This window comes from Anomalospiza imberbis, chromosome 1 (assembly GCF_031753505.1).
Source record: "Anomalospiza imberbis isolate Cuckoo-Finch-1a 21T00152 chromosome 1, ASM3175350v1, whole genome shotgun sequence".
Classification (NCBI taxonomy): Eukaryota; Metazoa; Chordata; class Aves; order Passeriformes; family Viduidae; genus Anomalospiza; species Anomalospiza imberbis.
The window spans coordinates 77,676,990-77,695,970 of record NC_089681.1 but is presented as its reverse complement, the minus strand read 5'-3'; the positions used below and the strand labels follow the sequence as shown (position 1 = coordinate 77,695,970).

Here is an 18,981-nt window from a genome sequence, read left to right as displayed (position 1 = left end):
CAAGACTTTCCTCACCCTTTTTCATCCTCTCTGAAATATTTTAGGGTAGAAGAGAAAGTGTTTAGATCCTCCGGGTGATTTCTGCTCAGCCAGGCTAATCCCATTATCCGTTAATCATGTTTACATCAGGCTAACAGCTAATAACTCATGTGGAACTCTGTAACCATCTTTAATCTTGTTCTTCATCCAGGAGCCTGGCTTTCTCAGATTATTAATGGTGATGGGTGAGTGTCTTGTCAGGCTTCTGCTCCTGGAATCGCAAAGTGACACAAGGTCAGCCCTTTCAGACCAGCTTTCTGGGGTGATACATGCTAATCACATGTACACCTCCTCCCAAGGAAAAGAGCTGACTATCTCATGCAGGGTCTCAAAATAGTCTTTGTTGTCACGCAACCCATTAAAGAGTTGATTTTTTCCCTTCTGAAAAAGTTGGAGATAGATATAGAGAGAATTGTGACTCACTAAGTGTTCTGTCATCTGGGTGGCAGGCTGTTTGTATCCAAGTGAGTCTTCTTTTGTTGTAAAATGATCATACAGATTTCAGAATCCCAGTAGGCATGCAGATGCGAAAGGATGCCCTCAGAATTAAATAAACCACAGATGACATACTGTGAAGAAATTATTTATTAATTCTTTTCTGACTGACTTACACGATTCAGTGTACCAACTGTATTATAGAGAAATAATTATTTTGCATTAATTTGTCAAAATGTTTAGATATGAGTACTTGAAGGTGTGAATAGTTACTATAATTTTAATGCATGTTTTTGTAGACAGCAAAAATCCCCCTTAGTGTGACTATAATAATGTCAAATCACATCTTTAACCTTAGATTCTATAGGATAAGTGAAATTGAAATAGGGTGAAGAACTTGTTTAACCTGTTTCTATTCAAGAGGGCAAATCTGCTCTATTGTTGCAATCAGAATGAGCAAGTGTAAGCATGTCAGGCTAAGTGATCATGCTTTTCATCCTAGACCATGCTCAAGAAGCCTTTGTCTATTGAATAAAGATGATATGCAAGTATCCTGCCAAGATTCAGTTTGTGAAAACTAAATGAGGCCAAGAACAGACCTTGATAAGGAAACTCTAATTTATACAGCCTTGAAATACTAAACATTCTCAGAGGGGTGTTACTAGTTTCGTGATTAAAAAAAAAAAAAAACAAAACAAAAAAACAACAAAACCAAACAAAACCAAACAAACAATCAAAACCCCAACCCTCCAACAAAATTATTTGGTCATGTAAGTCTGTCAGGAATGAAATAGCTTAGGGTATACTCTGCTCTGCAACAGTCTCCTTTATTCATCCCAATGTAAAATCTTTCAGGTTGAAATAGACAACCAAATCCTTATCTTAACTGACATAATATCTACAAGCAGATAATGTTTAACTGAATAAAAGGGAAAATATAGAGATGTCATGGGATCTGTTAACTTGTGGATTATCTCTTGATGGAAATGGAAACCAATCTGCTAATTCAGTTAAAATTTGACTGCATCACCTTATTCTAAAGAACAATTAAAATATATATATATGAATAGGTATAATGGACTTCAAAATATTTTCAGACATGTGATTTGATCATTTAAACATAAAATCGCTTTTCTTTTATAAATAAATACAAAATCTGTTTCTTCCCCTTTTTCTTTCAGAACTATTCATAGACTCATAGCATCATAAAATCACAGAATGTTTTGGGTTCAAAGGGAGATTAAAAGTCATCTAATTCACACCCCTCACTATTTGCCACTAGACAACCTGGCCTTGAACAATTCCAGGAATGTGGCATCCACAATGTCTCTGGGAAACCTCTGCTAGTGCCTCACCACCCTTTGAGTAAAGAAATTCTTCCTAATATCCAATCTAATTCTCCCATCTTTTACTTTAAAATCTTTCTCCCTTGTCCTGTCTGCCAATGTAAAAAGTTGCTCTAGACAGTTCCTATAAGGTCCCTTTAAATACTGGAGAGCTACTAATGTGTTGTCTCTGGAGCCTTCTCTTGTCCAATCTGAACAGCTCCAGCTCTCCCAGGCCATCTTTATAGGAGAGATGTTTCAGCCTTCTGATCATATTCATGGCTTCCTCTGGACTCTCTCCAACAGGTTTATCTATGCCCTCCTTGTGCTGGGGACCCCAGATCTGGATGCAGCACTCCAGGTGTGGTCTCACCAGAGCAGAGCAGAGCGGAGAGGCAGAATGACTTCCTGTGCCTTGCAGGCCACACTGCAGGATATTATTTGATTTCTGGGATGCAAACACACACTGTTGGCTCATGTCCATCCTTTTGTCCACGAGAACCTCTAAATCCTTTTCTGAAGGCCTGCTTTCAATTAGTTATTTTTCAGTCATTTCTGGGATTGCCCTGACCCAGGTGCAGCACCTTGCACTTGGCCTTGTTGAGCCTCATGAGTTTCTTGTCACCACAGTTTTCTAATTTGGTCATATCCCTCTGGACAGCATCCCATCCTTCAGGTGTGTCAACTGCATCACTCAGCTTGGTTTCATCTGCCAGCTTGCTGAGGGTGTGTTTGATCTCACTGTCTGTGTCACTGATGAAGATGTTAAAGAATATCGGTCTTAAGACAGAGCCTTTTGGGACAAAATAGTATAAGGTGTTTTAAAAAAACCAAGCCCCAAACCCCAAAGTTTGTGCAATAAAGATTAAAATTTGTTAAACATTTTTCAGTTTGTTTTTTTTTTTTTTTTTACAGAATGAAATATAATTGGTTTAACCTAAAGATCTTTATTATTTCCCTTTCCTAAATCAGAAGCACCAGAGTATGGGGAGAGTCGTTTGGTAGGAGAGAAATCCCAATTGATTTTGTGGCCTTTGACTCAAAGCAAGGACTTTCTGTTACTGTATATAATGGGGAAAGGTGGGAGGAGAACACAAGTGACAAAAGTGGCTGAAGAAAGGGAAGCCAATCTTACAGGCCCTATGGAGGCTGTTTTGCAAGCCTTGAGAGCTTGAGCAGGTGCAACAGCACAGGCCTGCCAGGAAACTTTGTGTTGACAGAACGATGGAAATTCATGCAAATAAGTCTTTCTTGTCACAGCTTAGCATTTGATAAATGAAAATTATGCTGATTTTATAGAATTAAACTGTCATTTTATGGAGAGAATTATTTAGAACTGCTGGGTTATAAAATCCAGTCATGTACACATAAGTAAAGGCTGACTTCAAAATCTTTACCTCTGAGTCCTTGCTCTTCCTGCTGGCTTCCAGGAACACTGTGGCCTCCTTTGCATAACTCTTTCTGTGGCTCAATTTCCTCTGCTTCTAACTGCTGGATTTCTGTAGTCTCAAACTTATATCGTCATTGCCCATCATGGGGACATAGATTTTACCTCTCTGCTAATATTAAATGTTAAACCATCTGGGCAGACTTCTGGCTTGTGTTTTATGTTGAAAATTACTTTTAGAATTTCCTGTGTCTGCTTTACAGGACCGCACCTTTTAATCTTCTCTTTTTCTCTTCTGTTTGTATCTCCAACTACTGCTATCTCCAATTGCAATGCATTCCATTTAATTTATGACAGCAGTGGTTTCAGGATGCAGGGTTACCACTATACTTGGGTTCATTTTTTTTTTTTTTTTTCACTTGGTGTTTTTTGTCCAGAAAGATTTGCGGAGTTTCTTTTATTAAAGGGCAATGGAAAACAATTGCTATACAACACTACAATATACTGTTTTTATGTGAGGCATTACCTTAGAATGCTTTATCAAATGGAAAATAAACTTTTTTTTTTTTACTTTTCTGTTGAGGAAACCCTTTTTGAACAAACTTTGTTTTTCATTTCTTCTTGATTTTAAATTAGGATTGATCTAAAAAAACCTGATAATTCCAAAAGGGAAGGAATCTGTATTTCGATTGGTTTCTTTCTTGAATAAAGTGCAATTTACAAAGAGATGACATTTCTAAATACTATATGAAATTAAATGAAATTGTATTTTAATTAGTTTTAATTTTGAGATTAATAGACTTTGTTCATTTGTGAATATTTTAATTTCAAATTTTTTGGATCCTAAGTGGTATTTAATGTCTGAAAATACTTTGAAAAAGTCTGAAATAAAAAAAGTTTTCAAAAATATTTCCTTATTTCCAAAATATATTTTCTTTAGTTTCACCTGATTTGACTTATTTTACCCAAGTATAGCATTTCTGATGGAAGTTTTTAATGTAAGTTTTCAGTCATATTTACCTTTCATTAAACAATTGAAAGACAGTTCATATCTAAAAGTTTAAAAAAGAAAGAGCTTCCCATCTTGCAAAGTTTCCTACTTCATATAATCCTAATCTAAATCTAATTTCATTATTTTTTGAGCCTGTATATGCCTCTTTTATTTTGCCTGTTTCCTATAGTCTAAAAAAGAAAACTCAAGAAGTATCAGAAGAGAAAATGTCACGGAAGGGTGAATGAAAAGATTAGACATTTAAAATAGTTACTCGTCTTTTCAGCTTCTGTCATGTTTTCTTTTGCAATTTCTCATCTTCTTAATGTCTCAGTAAGTGTCCAATTCTATTTTTCACAGCTTGAAAGTTTTCTGGCCTTCTTAGTTGTGCTGTACTTTTTGAGTGCTGCAGTAAGAATTTGGTAAATAAGGACTATTTCTCTTATTAATTCCTTACTTTGAAAGAAAGCATTATGTATTCTAGCATCTCTTGTGTTAGCAATTTATCCATTTAGTCTTACATTTTCATCACGTTATTATATCCTGCATCTCCCTCTGCAACCTCAAGAAGCTTTTGGGACATGAATACGGTTAATTTTATTTCTTTTGTCAAATTTAAATCTATAGTTCCAGTTTTGACAAGAGAAAATTTAAAAATAAAGTAGGGAATGTAAAAGTGCTGCAGTAAGTGCTTTCAGTTTGCAAAATAAATGTCCCGGGTCCACAGTCAAAATTAGAAAATGCATTTGAGTTTTGTGGAGGGCGATTATACTCTTTGGGTTAACGCATTGTATTTGGGATTGGTTTTTTTTTTTTTCAGCAGAAGAATATATTTAATTTTCTTATTTTCACTTCTAAGAACTGGGCCACTGAACTTTGTAGAAAATGGAAGATATATCAAGTGTCTACTTTGTTTCTTTTTTTACTGGCAAACAGCAACTTTCCTGGAGCCCATATGGTATGAGAAGGGAAACTGCACCTTAAAAACATTTGAGGAAGTCACATTGGCAGTGTCCTTCAGGAATGCTTTTTCTTTAGGAAAACTAGATGGGGAAAAGATTTTTTGCATTGTATTGGGAAGATTAATTTATGTTATTCAGCAGAAAATATATTTGGTGTTTTCCTGAGAAATTACCACTCTTAGGCATGCCTGTAATGAATAAACTTTCATTTTTTGTAGGTGTATATAAACATGTCTCTGTGTGTCTTACTATTTTTGCATCCATATACACACAGAATACAAAATAAAGGGATATTTGCTGTCCTGAATTTTTTGGCCTGCAGGCCAAAGCAAATGTAGTTGTCATGAAAGCTTTGTTTTGGTATCACAAGAATGACTGAAAATTATATTATTTTTGAAATAAGCTGAAGAAACTTAGCGACCTTAGAGTTTTACCTTGTTTACTTAGAAGAAAAAAAATCAATAAGTGAAATTGTAATACTTGGTTTTTGCTTTGCTCTGAGAAAAAAAATAATATTACTAGTTCTTTTATTTTTTTTTAAATTTTTTTAAAGTGATTAAATGCTTAATCTTTGCAGAACAAAAGGGATGTGTGGGAGGTGAAACTTTGTTACCTCCCATCGGCTGAAAGGCACATCAGCTCTGAAAGACAATTTAGATTTGCTGCAAATTCTTGAAAAAACTAGTGCTCTTCAAAATCAGATTGCTAGCAGTTTGGTCTCTCTGTTTCAGAGATTGCATCAAACAGGAAATGTGAACTAAATTATCAAGGATGCTGTAATTTTTTTCCATTAGTCACACAAGCAAACAAATTCTGAGTTTTAACATGGCATATAGTCCTACTTCCTATACAAGTTGATCATGAAAAAATATAATGGTGCCCTTTGCTAATATGTATCCAAAGCTTGCCCTAGTTTTCAAAGTACTCGACACACATGACCTCTGAAGCAGACCTCTTTAATTCATGTGTCTAACTACAAACTTAATGTCTTGTTTTAACATGCTGTTGCATTTTAATGACAAAGTCTCATCTCCTCTCTCTTCCCTTTGCTCTCTTCTAATACTGTTTCTAAAATTCGTGAAGAGAAACAACAACAGCAAAGAGAGTGAGATAGGGAAGGTGATTAATTAGTGACCAATAAAGAGGTGACTTGATTGATGTGTTGACATGCTGGAATGCTGGTGCAGTATTTTGCTCCTAATTTTTCTAACTTGAGCGAGTATGACAACTGGGATGTTGCACAATTACTGACATTCATCTGTGGATTTAGGGGGAAATTAGAAATTCCCTGCACCTCATTTGCAGGTTTTCTTACCTAACTGTAGTGTGATTATTTCTCAGTAATAGTATTAAAATCTGTAACCTTTCCGAAAACTTTCATTTGCATAACTATTATTCAGCTTGTTTCTAAACAAGGGCTGAATAAGAGTCTTTTTCATTGATTAGCTGAGAACCATTTTAGCTACCTTATTAAGAAATAATCACAACAATTCTTTATGCTTTGATTGTGTACTGCTGCCCAGCCAGGGTGCCAAGTATTGCTGCAGATGCTAACTAGTTAAATATTTAATTATAATTAGTGATGCTTGAATGATGCCATAATGATGGCTAACACAAGTAACTGAGAACTACAGCCATTTTTACTGAGCTAGGAAGAGCCTTCAGAAGACGTACTACTTTATGGTTTTGAGGGTTATGTATCCTAGAGAATTACTAGCTCATTCTGTGCTAATGACAAACCTGAATCTTGGAATCTTGTTTTTCCTTCTTGTTTCCTTTGGGGACAGTAGATTTTTTTCTGCACTTTCCATTATTATGCAAATAAATTCAGTAGAAACCTCATGTTATTTACACAAACAAAAATAGAAGCATAGCCCCCTTCTTCAGCAATATCAAAACATAGCTAGGGGTCTAAGATTTGTGACCTTAATTCCAGTCCAGGTTTTGAACTGCTCAACAGAGATTTTGTTACACACACATCAGACAAGGAATGTGTCTGATGGGCTCCTGTCTGGTCTCTCTCTTTCTTTGGTCCTCACCTGAAATTTTGTCTCTGGGTCTGAACAAAGCAGGTAAATAAGTGGAAATACATCTGGTGGTTTAGCAGATGCTGAGAAACAGAAGAGTTGCAAGTGGTGAGTCAATGGAAAATTCTTAGTCACGGGAGTTTGATGCATTAAGCTTTGTCTGAAAAAACAAAGGAGTAGTAAAGCCAATAGTGGTTTATATAATCTAAAAAGTACAACTTTATTCCATTTCCAAGTTGCAGGGTTTGGGTTTAAATACTCTTTAATGCCACAAACCATATAAAAATATGTATGTGTATCAAAACGGGTAAAACCACAGAATTGGTTTTGTTCTTTTTGAAAAGGAAAATACGATTCTTCCTGGGGATAAAACTCTCCCAGGAATTTCAAAAGCTCTAACATCAGAGAAAGTTTTAGCTAAAGTGAGTTAAAGTTATAAAATGATTATAGTTGGAATTTTCATAAGCAATAAAATTTTACTGTCTTTTATATCATCAATTGCTTTTAATACCTTATAACATCTTACAACAGCAAAGCAAATACTTGATTTTATGTTGAATTAACTGTTCTCTTTATACATCTGAATGATTTGTCATAATATGATTAGAAATATTTTTACTATTTCTGTTAGAGAAATATAGGAAGCTGGGTAAATTTGTGAAGTGTTAGAGATATAAGGAAATTCATTTGCAGATATATTTTTTAAAAGCTCACTGTGTACACTGTTTTCTCTACTTACATATGAAAATTTTCCACATAACAATTCTGTCACTGAACAAGATTTGTTCATTAAAAAAACAAAAAGTTTGTTCATTATGTTTATGATAAAGTGTGACCCCTACCATTAAAATTTAGATTTTTATGTGAAAAAAAATCCATATAAGTATTTTAGATGTCATAGGTGAGCTCCTCTTTTTGTCCATTACATTAAAATGTTGTCTTTCAGATAGCTTTTATTTAGTGGATTTAATATATGTTGAGTATCTGCATGTGTTTTGCTATTTGCTGGCAATTCTTTAGAGTACAGAGTGTAACTTGTTTCTTGAAAGCATTTTAAGGTTACCACCAGACATTTGAAATCCACATTTGAAAAATCAAAATACTTTATTTAGGAACACAGAATATTGACCTATATTTTGGGTTTCCATGTTAATAAATGGATTAATAATAATAATGGACTAACTAATAATAATAAGGAGAATCATTCATTTATAAGGAAGAATTTGGGAATTTAATTGAAAAATGAACAATAATCTTCTCTAAAAGTCCTCTGGACTTTCAAAGGCTCCTTTCTTAGAGAGAAGTGAAGAGAGTTTGAAAAATACAAAGGCTTATTTTGGCTCACTTACTGTATTAGTGTAAATAACAAAAGCTGTCTTCATGAAGAGACTTCATCATAGTGCACGTGGGTGCGGCTTTGAAATTTCTGGAAAACAGGCAGTACCTGCTGCTAATGCATAGACCAAGAAGATTTAGTCTCTGTGATGGAGGACCAGGTTGGGAGCACTTTAGCAATCAGTACATACACAAATCCATGGGCCCTAAAGTATCAACCTCACTTAAGTCCTCAGGAAAATAATAAAGCTCTGGAAGGCTGGAAACGATTTCCAAATACAAGAAGGACATGAAGGCAGCTGAGAGAAGTCAGTATGGATTTACAAATGAGAAATTATGCTTATCCAACCTGGTAGCTTTCTATAATGAAGCAACTGGCTTGGTGGATGAGAGAAATGTAGTGAATGTAGTTTACCTTGACTTTAGAACAGCTCTTCACATTGGCTGCAAAACAATCTCATGAAGAAACTGAAGTAGTTAAGTGGACAGTGAGGTGGATCAAAAACTTGCAGAATGGCCAGACCATTGAAACAGATCACCCAGTGTGGTTGTGTTGCCTCCATCTGTAGAAAAAACATGTTTTACTTACATAGCTACAGGTGCTTCTTGTAGCTGACACTGACTGAGCTGAGGGTTTGGACCAGATGATCTCCAGGAGTCCCATCCAATCTCAACCATTATGTTTCTGTGATTCTGCGATTAGAGGAACACCACAGTAGGTCATACTTGACCACAGATCAAAGGTTGCATGGAGGGAAACACATGTTTATTTCCACCAAATTAGTAGCCTTCCTTACAGCTTAGTCTTAGCCCCAGTACTCCATTTATACCAGGATAAAGTGTATGTCTCTGGGCTGTGTCCTCTAGTAAGGTTAATTCACTAATCTTAGGGAAATATTTGATTATGTTGCTCCAGACTAAATGTGTCAATCTTTTTACCTTGAGACCTGAAGGTATTTTTTTAGTAGAACAGGAAAGTGCCCTTAGTGATTACAATATGTCTGATTGATTGGCTGCAATCTATAATACTGCAGGTATGACATTATCCTCTTGCCATAATGCTGTTCTTTCTGAGTTCAGCTGAGGTGCAATTTCATCAGGACAATTTCAGCACTTCATTTCACTGAGTTTAACTTTAAAAAGACATTATTGATTTCCTATCTAAACCACAGTTTTGCAGACTGAAATAACTAGACAAATTTATGTTTATTATAAAAAAATAAAATATGCAATATATGCAATAAACAAGCTGCTCATTTTATGTCTTGAGGTAAGTTACATTAATCATAAACCACCAAGCCACTATACAGTTGCATTTTTACTGTAGCATGGAAAGAGCTTAGACCAAAATAACAGAAAAACCTTGCTTAAGTTGCAAACAAAAAAGAAAATGTAACTGCAGCCTTTTATAAAGAATAAGGACATTGACTGTAATAGTTTATGAAAATATATGCTTTGTTTTAATTAATACTAATTTAATTATTGAAGTCATTCAAAGCAGGGTGTTAAGGGTGAAACACAGTAAGATGAAATGGTCTCTATTCTAAGTTAAATCAGTGCTAACTGAAAATGGTTTATGACCCTTATGGGCACTTTTAATTTTTTTAAAAAAGTGCTTTTGAAATTGTAAGCTTACAGGGATTGATGAGATTTTGCATTTCATATTTATACTTGTCTATTTTTTGTATTTTCTGTGAATCTGTGAGATTAGGCATGTATGTATATATGAACATTGAAACAGACACAAAATAATATTTGCCTTTAATTTATTAAATTATAGCAGATACATTTGTGAATGACACTATGAAAATATATTCACACCAGTTAATAAAAATCCACATGTGTACCAAATGGGAAAAAAAAAAGTACCAGTAATTTATGTTGCTGAGTGTTACACAGATGACAAGACATGTTTCTTTTCTAATACATTATTTTCTTGTCCTTTTAATTTGAAATTTAGAAAGGTAGGAAATAATCTAAAAGGAAAATTATTTTCACCAATAAGATTTGCATTTATTTCTCTAGACAAGACAGAGCTGCAATAGTGAGTGTCACTTTATTTCCTTGTGCACCACCTCATCTATTGTCTGTGCTTGGCCGTAATTGCTGAAATTCACAGCAGGCATCTGTTACAAAATTACTCAATTCATTACTCTTGAATTTGGGAAATGAGCAATTGTACACAAGAGACAGGAGGACTTATACAGATGAAAGTGAGGCACAAATAATATTTAATCTTCTTTTAGAAATTGTACACAAAATGTCTCCTGGCTGCTTTTAGCATCTCTGAGTTTAATCACTGACTTAGTTTGGGAGCACTTCCACATTGATTGGCAAGTAGAAGGTTTTACTTGAGTGAAAGGTTTCTTGGTGAGTCTTCATGAAGCAGATCCAGTTTTGAAAAACAAAATATAAATGAGGATTACTTTGGCTGAAGTTATTTGTAGATGGCTGTACTCTCTACTTAGAGTAGCTGTTGCCAATCTAACTAGAGCCTGCCTCAGTTACTCTAATGATCTTATATTCCTGTGCAGGAATGCTGGACAAAACAAAGAAAACTTTTAAAGAATCAAAATAGAAACCCAAGCATTACTATTTCTGGTATTTTAAAATCCATGAAGGTTTTGTTTTCGGAGTTTTTTTTTAGTTAATCAATGATCAGAAAAGAGTCATAGTCTTACCAGCAAATGTAGATAGGGTAAAAACAAGCCAAAAGGAGTTGTGAAGAGAGATAAATTACCAAACATAAGAGTTATATTTTATTGAGCATTGGAGAAAGCTCAGAATAAAGTAGGTGACTCCAAAATACTGAGAAGTCTGAGCTGATATTCTCACAGTTCAGAAAATTGATGGGTTATCTCTCACTCCTGCTGTCTCTGGGACTACCTGTTAAAATTCAAAAGATTAATGGCTAGAAACCTGTTGGGCACAACTGCTCTCTTTCATGTTTTCCTGAGTGTGGTATCATCCTCTGAAATTATATAATTCAGTGCTGTTAGGACAAATCTATTAACCTTTCAGAAGACTGAAATCTAAAAATTGGACTATGGATTTCCATAATCTACTACAGAAAGGAATATTGGGAATTAAGCACCTTTTAATACTGTGTTGATGTAGACAAGGACATTTAAATCTACTTTATAGAAATTGCAATAATGGGCAAGATGACACCTATATTTTCAGTTTTAAATGTCTAAGGTTATGCACCAAGTTGATAATAAGGAATAATTGCACTACCATATACACAATACACAAAAAATGCCTGCAAGATCTCACTTCAAAATTTCTATCTTTGAGTTAGTTTTGTAATTTAGTATATTTTTTTGCTTCTTCTGACACCAGAAACTTTAATAAATAGTTTCAAATTTCTTATAATCAGGTTCTGACCAATGGGAGCACATCTTTCAATAATGAAATCTTAATTAAAGTATGTTTGCAATCTGATAGAATTCTTGACAGGTACAGAAAAAGAGACATATCCCAAGAATTAAGAAAATAATGGTAAAGATTACATTAAAATATACTCACATGCAATTCAGTATCTCATGTTACATACAAAATTATAAATATATTTGAGCTGCTGATCAGATTTGTCAATTATTGCTTTACAAGAATTACTAATGTGCTGAAACGTTTTGATTTATTTCCCTTTCCCTCCTTTCCCCCATCTCATATATGCATTCAAAAAGCATAGAAGGACAGTAGAATGAAGAATTGTTTCCTGATTGTCCATGCTTTAGCATTGACATTGACAGATTCCTAGCAGAAATGAAAATGTTTGTAATTTATCAAAAATAAAGATTCTAGATCATTGACAAAATGGGTATAGATTTACCATAAGGCTTTTCTGAGTCAAACATGACACAAGACAGAATAAAAATGAAATTGATGACACTGCTTCATTATCTGACTATATTTGTAAAGGAAACTTTGTACTTTTTTGGAAACAGTTTGTTTCTTTCTTTTAACTGTAGAGTTGCGCTATGTATTTACAGAGTAGTACAGGCCTGAATTTGAATCTCAGCAAAATATACGTTAATTATTAACATGGAGCGAAAGTGAAATTTCATTTTACCTGAGTTAACTTTCAAGAGTTCAGTGAACCATGGTGACTTGTGCATTTACAGATATGTTTACATTTTATAATGAAAGTTCCAGTCTTTTTTATTTTTTTTTTTCTAACAACAATTATTTCCCTCATATTCTTATGCATGTTTGTGAAAAAGAAGTGTTAATTTCCCTGGTAGAGGATGATGGCTTAGTCATAAACAATCTTCTGTAAGTATTACTAATGATGACAAAGCTGACACAATATGTACAAATAGCTGCATACAGAACTAGTTACTATTATTATTGTTATTGTTGTTGTTGTTATTGTTGTTGTTGTTGTTATTTTAATTATTAATTAATAATTATTAATTATTATTATTGTAAGGAGTCTGGCTTTCTTAGAAATGCCAGACTCCTCTCCAATGTTAGGCATTTCAAAAATGTGTTTTCTGGGTATTGATAGAATATATCACACATTTTTTGTGCTGAAATATGTCTTTGTAGCAACCTTCCTATGATGTGCTTACAAGGACAATCGCATTCAAAGATGGGGGACATCATTCTCAACTCACTTTGGTTTTATGCCAGTTAAAACTCAATAGAGTAGTCCAGATTCCTAGATGGTATTACTCTGTAGGCACAACTAACATCAGAATTGATCTATTAACTAGTATACAAAATACATCTCTGCAGAGAACAATTAAATAGGGAGAGGAAGTGGCTTTGGCAGTCAAATCCAAAAATCATAGCCTTAATCAAACTGATATTATTCTTACCAAGTTGAATAATTAGTAACTTTATAATAAGCAAAATATTTGACATTAAATAGTATGATTTGGGGGTTTTTGTAATAGAATTTAACAAAAGCGAGCAAAAATCACTTTATTGTAGGGAAAATGCTTCCGTCTATTTGTTGTTTGTTAGTCTACAGAGTACAGTTCTTGTCCTTATGATGACATACATCTTCCAGAAATACCAAGATTCAGCTTCCTATGTGTATTTTCTACATATATTTCTCACATTAAATCAGAATGCTCTTAACACTTATCTACATAATATTTGGGATTAGCTTAGGAGATTTTGGTTTCTGTTCCCTCTCTAAATCAACAACTTCCTATAAACAACCTCTGAAGTAATGGGACTGACATTCAGATTTTCAGCCTTATGAGGATTCAATCTAAAAAGCCAGATAGCCAGCCAAGGCTTCTGTACTGGTGTTGGCTGGAACAGAGTTCCATTCTCTTCACAGTTGCTGGTAGGAAGCAGTGGTTTTGGATTTGTGCTGGAAACAGCACTGATAACAGGGATATTTTATTGACCACTGATCCGTGCTCACACAGAGTAAAGACCTTTTCTGTTTCTCACACCAATCCACCAGCACACATGTGGGGATGCACAAGAATCTGGGAGGGGACACAGCCAGGATAGCTGATTCCAAATAACCAAAGAAATGTTCCATAACATATGGAGTCATGCACAACAATAAATTATGGGAAAGGTTGGGAGCTGCTGCTTGGGTACTGCTGGACATTGATTCATTGGTGGTGCCCAATTATTTTCATTTGTATTTATTGGGGTTTATTTCTGTCTCTCAGTTATTTTTCTGTCATAGCAATATGATTATTATTGTTATTAATATTATTAATATTTTGATGATATTTTGTTTATGAAACTCTTCTTATCTGAACCCACAAGTTTTCCCACTTTTATTCTTCCAGTTCTCTTATCCCCATCCTCTTGGCTGAGGGAGTGAGTGAGCAGCTGTGTGGTGCTTGGTTACAGACAGATGTTAAACTAGGACAGTTTATACAGCTTATTGAATCTCACACAAAGGGAGATAAAGGAATTACTGGTTTGGATGATGTTAAAACTCCAGCAGGTAGAAACACTGATAATATTTTTTCCCCATGACAGTTACCTGGCATGGATTCCAGATGTTATTCTTGCCAAGTTGTAGTAGTAGCTGCAGATATGGGACCTGCTTAATCTATTGAACGCTTTCTGACTTGTAGGATGGACAGATTGAGAATTAAAGTCTTTGCTAGTTTGTGGTTTGTAATCTGTTTACTTGTAAACTCCCTCCTAACCCCTCTTTTGATATTACAAAGCAGTTCGCATCCTAACTAAAAAGACCAGGTGGGAAAAGGCAAAATTACTTTCATTTACAAAGTATCTAGGTAGGTTGTGAAGCTGAAGAAAGTGAAACTCACAAAGATATATGGTAATTTAGAGTCTAATCTAATGGCATTTGTTTAATTAAATAACTTTGAGGATATCCACCTGATTTGTCTAAACTCAGAGAAAGATTTGCTATATCCTTTTACTTATTCTTTAACCAGAAGATATAAAATCTCACATACATTAGGAGTTTATTTTAATAGATACCAAAAACATGGACTTGTTTTTCCTGCTGTTTTATTTTTTTATTGCAAGATATTGCAGAGAAACAAGATTATATGGTCAGCTATTACAGCATATCCATAGTTATAGATGTTATCTGGCTTTCCTGCTGGCATGATCAACCATCTTACAGTACTGCCAAGCTTTTTCAAACCTCTTTATGGGTAGGAAGATAGTTGCTCTACATTAGCTCCTATTTCATATGAGCTAAAGCATTCTCTATGCTGATGGATTTATGGTAAAGGTGGCTGCAGAAATGTTCCCACCATCAGTGCATAATGGACACTTTGTAAGTAAGAAATTTGCCTCCATTTATGGAGGTTCAATTTCCAGCCTTGCTGGGCTGATGACAGTTTTGAATGCATCATGGAATTTTAGTGTTTCCTGCACGTCTGTGTGTGACAGTACTGCATCTGTGGTCTGATCCAAGTAGATACATCATACAGGTCTGCACCAGTTTTGGCTGGGATAGAATTTATTTGCTTCATAATAGCCAGTATGGGGCTGTGTTCTGCATTTTCCTGAAAACAGTGTAGATAATGTGGGGATGTTTTAGCTATTGTTGGGCAGTGCTTATGTAGTCAAGGCCTTTTCTGCACCTCACCCCATTTCATCAGTGAAGAGGCTGCAGGTGCACGGGCAGTTGGGAGGGGAAACAGCCAGGACAGCTGATCCAAGCCGACTAAAGGAATATTCCAGACCAAATGGCATCATGGATAGCATATAGAGCTGGGGGGCAGGGGAGAAGAAGAAGAAAAGTTGGAATGTTTGGAGTGATAGCATTTGTCTTCCCAAGTCACCACTATGTATCATGGAGCTCTTTTTTCCTGAGGATGACAGAAAATCTGCCTGTCAATGGGAAATTGACAATGGGAAATGAGTAAATGAACTTATTTGTTTTCCTTGCATTTGCAGCTTTTGCTTTATCTATTAAACTGTCCTTAGTTCACCCCATGAGTTTTCTCACTTTTATCTTTTTGATTGTTTTCTTCACTGGGTGTGAGTGAGCAAGCAGCTGGGAGGGGTTGAGTTGCTGGCTGGGATTAAACCATGACAAGATCAAAGATCATTTAAAGTTTCTTTTAAAATACTTCTCTAAATGAGGCCTTATGTGCATACTAGTGATTGCAGAGGATCTATGGCTGTTCTCTCGACAAGGGATAAGCTTTGCCAAGCTTGGTGAGGTGATTTGTGTCTGCAGTACCATGACTCCCATTGACTGAGCATTGTTGCAGCAGCAATGGCATGCATCAGTTTTGTATTCCAAAAGCATTTCTTTGCTCAGGCTCTTTAGATTAATGGCAGTATAGTCCAGCTCAGAATCAAAATTCTTGCAGGAGAACCATATATGCTGTATTTTGTTACTCCCAATAAATAATTTTAGTAGTGATATTTTATTCATCATTTGAATTTCATGAGTTTTTAAGCCTGCAGTTTGGGGGACACAGTAAATATGATCAAGATTTCTTAATAATTATGTATTAACAGACCGTCCATGCTTGCTGCTGGGTCATTTATTTCCCTTTATCAAACTGGGAAAATGAATAGATGTAATCATAGGTAATAAAAGCATGTGTGGGGCTAAATTCATACAGGGCATCCCTTTGTAGCTCTCTTTATGGGTTAATTAGATCATTCATAATGGTACTTTAATCTATACAAGATAGTTTGAAGAAATGAGTAGCAACAGCTAATATTGAAAAAAACCCAAGATCTAAGAAAAATCTGACCATCTGTACTTCTGTAATATATAGGAAAGAGATGCAACGAGGGTGCATGTCTGTTCACAACTATCTCACTGGATAAATATTTCTTTATGAGCATCACTGGAAGTAATACCCTAAAAATATAGGAAATAATGTACCTTCCTTATGGTTAATTGTACTGAGTGGATTTCTAAATCCTTGTCTCCTAGTTGTCTTAGTAGTTTTCTGATCAGATAAGGGACCAATGAATATTTGACAATATAAAGGCACTAAGGTTTTGGTGTAGCTTAAAAAGTATGTGTAAAACAATAAGCCCAGACCAAAAGAAAAATATATATATTAGCCTTTGAATTCCTGTACACGTTCCAATGGTGCTATGAAATATATTCTATTACACAAAGCCTCCTGCAAAGCCAGCAATGAAATTATGGGGAAGAAGAAGCTACTGGGGGAGAACCTTCTGCCTCAGGTTCCTACAGCACAAATGTTACAGAACAGCAAGCTGGAGTGATTATTTCAAGTGCCAAATTATGACGGTCTCAATTATTTGCCTTGCTGAGGTTTAAATTTAAAAAAATAAAAGAAAAAAAAAGAAGAAAAATGGAAATAAATTCTTCACGTTAAACTCTTTTGCAGCTGATGAGGGCATCTGTGCTACAATCCTGTACTGCAACATCCATTAGCCTCCCATTTTTTTCTCTGACCCTTCCATTCATCATCTTTTTGAAGCTGTAGGAAATTAAGCAAGCACTGGCATTGTTCTTTCCTGACTCTGCAGTAGGCATTCTGGGAGGCTGTCAGGGAGACCAATGGAGAAGAGGTTAAAGTGCTCTGTGTCTGGCACTTGGTTACTAACCTTCCAGCCGAGGGGGAATTGCTCTCCTTTCATTGAAGTCTTTCAATCTCTTTGCATTACTTTTGCTGCTGTATAACATTTTAAAAGCTCTCTGACTGACAGACATGGCCGGAGGCAGAGCTCTGCTGGGAGAACTGCAATGTACAGAGTCTCCTCAGCAAAGAGAAGTGGTATGGCAATTAAATTGACTACAACACGATTTTGGTATTTTTGAAGCATTGCAGACTATCCCACCCCTTTTTTTTATATTTGTTTCCACCTCCCATCTATGTCTGGGCAATTCAAAGGATATATATTGAATTCATTTGTTTTATTTTTTGCTATGTATCATGATTACAATGATTTTGCCATAAAAATGAAGAATGCAGTCTGCAACCATGGATCAGGAGAGGCAAAAAAGTTTGGAAGACTTGGAACTGAATTATGGATGAACACAGTCTGAATGTCATGTTATATATCACCAAATGCATTAAAAAGAGAAGCAGAAAAACACATGTGAACTGTTCAGTAAAAAATAAATTAATACAAAATATACTGAATGCAGATCTCTATTGTGGTTGGGTCATGTCTTAAAGTTCCTTTGCTGGAATAAAATCCACAGGCTGCAAATGATAGTGCAAATAAGAAGCTTTTTACTCATTGCACAAAATAATATTTTGCTGTAGATGAAAAACATTGAAATGTTTTGAACATAACTTAGAAAAACTTTTATTTAAAGGATTCCGAGCAGATGGGAGCTCTTTCCTCACCTTTTATCCTTTCTGAAGGTAGAATTAAATCACTCAGTAGATACCTTTCACCACGTTTTTTACTTTTTTTTTTTATTAAGACCTAAAACCTAGCCTTTCAAATCAGAACAGAAAATGTCACCTTAAATTTAGCCTAGGAAGTGCAGTTTTTCTTCTAAGGTGTTTTATTTCTTTTTTAAGACTTGATAAGTTTTCCAGGTTCCTGATTATAAATCCTTTCTATTTAAATACTTCAGCATGTACCCAAATAATAAGAATTTCTATGCTATTTATTGTTACAGATAGTAATAATATTATTCATAAGGAAAATATAGCCTTTGCAGTATTTGAAAAATAGAAGTATATATGGTCAAGTAATTTATTATTCTTCTTTTTTGAGGTCAATATCATGTCATTGTTTTTTAACCAGAACTCTATTGATTTCCTAGAAACCTATGCTTAAAAATCAATGACACAATATGACCCTAACAAAGTGGTGAATTCCATAGTGCTATAAATTGTATTTTTGCTTTTAAAATGTAAACTGCTTCTATCTTAAGTCCTACAGACAGTTATTTTTTTATACCTGCAACCAGCACACTGTGGAGAAGACTTCAAGAGGCTTTTCTGGCAGAGAAAGAGTGTAAAGGTTCCTGCTCTGGACAATAGGGTGAAAGAGTGGATCCACTGTTCTCCAGTATTTTGTTTGTAAATCTTTTTTGAGTAAAAGATTTTTGAAT

The 18,981-nt window shown here is 34.9% G+C and overlaps 1 protein-coding gene across 3 annotated transcripts in view; it reads left to right on the top strand.

Moving 5' to 3' along the window:
* Nucleotides 1–18,981, top strand: part of CDH12 (cadherin 12) — a 537,195-nt gene that overhangs the window by 363,546 nt on the left and 154,668 nt on the right. The window lies entirely within an intron of this gene.